Genomic DNA, 5,546 nt, shown 5'->3' on the forward strand with positions numbered 1-5,546 from the left:
TTAATTTTTTAACGTTGATAATTATTGAGGGAGGTCACTCAAGGTCACAACTGACATAATTATCTTCTAGAGCAATATAATTGTCATAATTGCAACCTAATGAGTATTGCCTGGGAATGACTCGACTAAAGAAAGACGTGATTAAAAAATTAATACTTCTCTCAAGTAAATGGATACTTGGCAAAAATATTTTTTTTTCTAAATGTGGGAATGATAGTCTGCAGAGGATTGAGTTCCACTTCATTCGACGCCATTTTCACGTTGCCATGTGGCCCTGGGTCTTGCTATGAATTTCCTACTGAGGAAAAAATGGTTTTCACAAGTTGCTTCAATATTTTATGTCAGGCGACAACATTGAAAAAGTCAAAAACTAACACTTTCAACATCCCAAAACGATTAGAAAATGAAATCCGCCGTAAATTCATTAATTATCAAATAATTCAGGATTCTTAACCCTTAGCCGTAGACGGAGCCGTAGACGGCTAAGGTCTTCTTCTTCTTCTTCTTTCTTATGGCTCCAGCTGCATTGGCTATTCGGCCGTTATCCCTCTACGGGACGTTTCAGGAGTTAGGAATTAGATTTTGTTGGTATCGTAGATATGTCTGCGTTACCATCGGCCGTCTTACTCTTTTAACTGTACCCCATTCGGGCTAGGACTCCAAGGGAAACCATGGAAAACCTCAGTCGTACAGCTGGCCGATTGTGCAGAGCTCTAATGTGCCCTCCTGTTACACTGACTAGAGGGGCACATTAGGCCACCACACGGTACCTACCTTCCGAAATTTTTGGGCGAGGGTGTTCCTAAGCGGTCACCCATCCAAATACTAACCACGCTAAACGCAGCTCCACTCGGATGTCCGCCGGAGCAACACCTAACTCACCCTACCATTACGGTCGGTAATAGACGGCTAAGCGTTAAGAATCTGTTGTCTCGCGGTACCGCACTTTTCGTTTTGTAGTGGTATGCGTGCGCCAGCGTGCTTGTCTTATGGCCCACTACTACTCGGACGAACCCCCGACTCCTCTCACCGAGACGGTTCGGGACTTACGCGAAGGAGTGGTTTAAATGTCCCCTCCATCACTGTAACGTCCAGGTGGATAGTTATATGTTCCGAAGTGGAAAATGGCTTGAAATAAGTCACTTTTTCAAATATTACCAGTCATAAATTTTTTTTCATCATTTACGCATTATTTCGAGAAACGAATTTTTTGAAGAAAAAAATCACTCATTTAATGAAGCACCACGGTAGAATAATTATTGTCTTTCGGTGAAATTATCGGTAATAATGTCCCCGATTTAACTCTAAAATTTCAGATAAAAAAAATAAGTTTTCGAGTAATTGTAAATTGAAAAAACCTTTTGATTTTGCCATGACGACTCTATAAATTGAATAAATTGAGTTTAATTGCGCTCATTTTCGAGTTTTTCCAATTATCTTCCAATGTGTTAAAACGAAAATGACATTCCTAATGATTAAATTCAATTATTTCACCTTTTTCTCAAACAATAAAAATTCAAGCAAAAAAAGTGAAATTTTTTAAAAGTTATAACTTGCTGAAAAAAAAATCGAATCGCTTTATAAATTCTAAGAGAGCTTGGTCTCATGTAGTCCTTCTCCAAAAAAATCGGGTGTGTATATTGGCACCCTTGGTGCGTGGTTTCTGGTGTCTGGTATCTGGTGTCTAAAAGCTCTGTCTTCATGTCTCGTGTCTGGTGTCTGGCGCTTGATGCTTTGTGTCTGGTATCTGGTGTCTGATGTCTGGTGCTTGAAAGCTCGGTTCAATAGAAAGACATGACGTGTCTAGTGCCTAAAGTTTGTGGTGTCTGGGGTTCAGTGTCTGGTGACTGGTGTCTGGTGTCTTATGTGTAATGTCTAGTGACTGGTGTCTGGTGTTTGGTTTCTAGTGTCAGTATACTGTTTCAACGATACGGGGATACGTAATAGATAGGCATTCATATCTGGTGTCTAGTCTCTAGTGTCTCGTACCCGATTTATAATGTCTGGTATCTGGCGTTTCGTGTCCGAAGTACGACATGAAACGAGTGGGGGGGGGGGGCGAAGCCCCCCCCCTCGCCAGGGGTTTCACCTCTGGGTGGAACGGGGCTCCGCCCCTGGACCCCGCCAGGGGCACTGCGCCCCCTGGACCACCGCGTTGCTTTTTTGACCGATACACTTTCTGTGTTTTAACAAAAGAAAAGAAAGAATTTTTAGTTTAATTTCTTCTTGTATTTTAACACGAAAAGAATCGGCGGGTTTTCCTTGCATTTTTGCTCTGGGGTTTGATACGAGAAAAGAGGCTTTTTTTTTATTATTTTGTTTTTGTATTTTGATTTTCTTGACTGACATACTTTCAGTATTTTGACAAAAGAACAAAAAGAGAGTTTTTAGTTTAAGTTCTTTTTGCATTTTAATACGAAAAAAAAGGTGGATTTTCTCAGCATTTTTGCTTCGTATTTTGAGATGAGAAGAGAGGGTTTTTTTATTATTTTGTTCCTGTATTTTAACTTTCTTGACCTACACACTTTAGGTATTTTAACAAAATGAAAAAAGAGCGTTTTTATTTCATTGTCTGTATTTTGATATGAGAAGTTTTAGTATGATTGTTTCAATTTTGTTTTCGCATTTTCACATGAAAACAGTGAATTTTTCTTTTATTTCGTTTTTGCATTCGTACATATGACAAGTCTATATTTTCACAACTTTGAAAAAACTTTGAAAAATATCAATTGATTCCTAATTTAAATTTTTGGCGGGTTGAGTGAAGACTATAGAGATTACAGTTTTGTTACCATCAGAGTAGCATCTAGCGGATTTTTAATGAATCATGTTCAACTTGAAAAGTACAAGGTCGCCATTGTGTTTTCTTCGCGATTCTTTGTTCTTTCTTCATTTGTTTGTCTGGCAGCGAAGCAGATTAGAGTCTTTTGTTTTTGTGAAGTGTTTATTGAAGTTGTTGCAATGTCTGAACGACAACCCCATCCTCAATTGCACTTCAAACTTGCGAATTTTTCGATGTTTACCTCATTTGGAAGGCTTGTTCAAAGAAATGAACAGTCTGTCCAGTTTTTTGAGCAAGTTGGATTGATTCCTTCAAGAGGATCCATCCCCCCTGCCTATGATAAGTGTAGTAAACCGATGCGAGTAGAAGACCATAAGCAATCCGAATTAGGATGGTTATGGAGATGTTCTTCATAAGCATCGAAGAAGAAAGGAACAAAGGACTGTTGGCAACGTCTCAGTCCAGCTCACGGTACGTTTTTTGATGGACATACGTGTCATTTAGCACCTAAGAAAGTTTTGGTGATAATCTGTTGTTTTGTTACAAAAGTTAGTGTGACGACTGTTTACGATCATCTCAGTAACTGGCGGAAGCAAAACGAAGAGCCTGCATTGAGTTGTGGTACTGTGGTTGATTACTACAGTTACCTCAGAGAAGTTGCTGAACTAATATGTTCCAATTCTGATTTATGTCTTGGCGGTGAAGGTAAAACGATTCAGATTGATGAAACGTTCTTAACAAAACGTAAATACAATCGGGGTCGTTATACTGAGGAAATGACAATAACAGTATTGGGAATATTATGTAAGGAGGATAAAGTCTGCCGTTTTTTCCAAGTTGATGGGAAGAGCAAAGCAGATTTGTGGCCTTATATTAAGAAATTTGTTCATCCTGATATCTTCCGTATCTGTACAGATGGTGAAAAACAGTATCATGGCGTTAAACAAATTTTCTCAGAGGGTACCACGCATTAGACGACTAATCACAGTAAAGGTGAGTATGTAGAGAGGGATAATCCTGCCAAAATAATCAACGATCTCGAGTGTCGAAATCGTTGGTTGAAGAATGGGATTAAGAGTCGTCGAAGTCCTACACTTCTCCATCAGTACATGGCTCTTGATGATTATCGACAAAACTTTCTTGAGAAGCATTATAAAGGTGATCTGAAATCACAGATAATGCAGATGCTTATGGACATCAAAAAAGTTTATCCAGGATATGTGGATGGAACTCTGAAGACTGGATTGCAATTGAGAGAATTAGAAGTACCTACAGTGGAGTCAGAGAATTTGGGTGGCATTGTACCTCCACCGAAACGTCTTCGCCAAATGACATTTTAGGAATTAATTGATGATGCACCATTTGATGATCATGATGATGCATTAGAAATTAATGATCCTGAATTCAACATACACGATTATCGTTGACTCACTTCTGTAAATACACATATACTTACATACATACTGACATATGTACTGAGACGTAGCCTTTTATGACTACTTTATACTCTTAATTGTAGGTGGCGGCACTGGAGATGGGAAGGTCTTATGGATAGAAATAACGAAGTCCGGAAATTTATTACAAATCAAAATAATCATATATTTTCGGAAACTCAAATAAATTATAATACTTGTTTTTTCATTGAAGATGATTCCATATAAATCAAAATAATTACTTCATTTGTTTACAATAATAATTCCATTTATCGTCGCTCACTTCTGTAATCAGAATACAATTTAGAACAAAATGTCATTAATCCTAGTGATATTCTAGGGAATTTGCCTCGGGTGTGACACCGTTGGCTAGTAAGTTTCAATAATACTCTCGGGGACTAGGAATGCCCGTTGAGTATGCCTCAGGTTAGACACCGTCGGGGATGATGATATGTTAGGTCAGGATCTTAGGATCTTGGTAACTTGGAGTGAGGTTTAAGGAGTTCCTCGGGTCCTCAGACCGTTGGAGGTGAATCGCCTTCTTCTCGGGGTAGGGAATTACCCGTTGAATCTTCCTCGGGTGTTCTCAACACCGTCGGAGCAGCAAGTCCTTCTTAAGCGGTCGGTGAGCCGCTTTTATACCCGCCGAGTGGTTCCCCCACTCCTTGGTCATTGACGTCATGCGTCAACTAGTTGCGCGGCATCCAAAAATGATGCGTTACAGTACACATACATACACACTTCCGGAGTTATTCACGCTGTATTTTTTATTTTCCATGTTGACAATTCAAAATACGGTGTGAATAACACCATGGAATGCGATACAGACTTTACCTCCACGTGGTGCATTCTGAGTAACGCTAAGATAGTCTGAATTTTGTTTTCAATCAATTTTTCGCAGTCTGAATTTGTTGTTCAATTTTAATTGATTTCTATTGAACTATTATTCGTTGTCGGCCGATTCTATTTAAATTTTCATTGGAAAATATATATATATATATTTTTTATATTCCGGCCCTTTCTGCCCTCCGATTGGCTAATCGGCCCTATCCAACCCTATGCATGCGGCTGTGGATTCTACACTGCACGGCATTCGCACTCCTATAGAACAGAGGAGTAGCACGGGAAACCACAGAAAACCCATGCAGGTATAGGCGATCACTATTTTAGCGACCTCCCGCTCGCCGGAGCCTCCAGTTGAAAAACTCGGTTCCACGGGGAATCGAACTCACAACCTTTCGCACACTAGGCTCGCACCTAGCCGCTTCGGCCACCGCCGTCGGTGGAAAATATTTTATTGTTAAGCTTTTTTGATCGTTATATCGATTTTC

The sequence above is a fragment of the Diachasma alloeum genome, unplaced genomic scaffold (assembly GCF_001412515.2).
Source record: "Diachasma alloeum isolate Michigan unplaced genomic scaffold, Dall2.0 Dall_scaffold_00762, whole genome shotgun sequence".
NCBI classification, from domain to species: Eukaryota; Metazoa; Arthropoda; class Insecta; order Hymenoptera; family Braconidae; genus Diachasma; species Diachasma alloeum.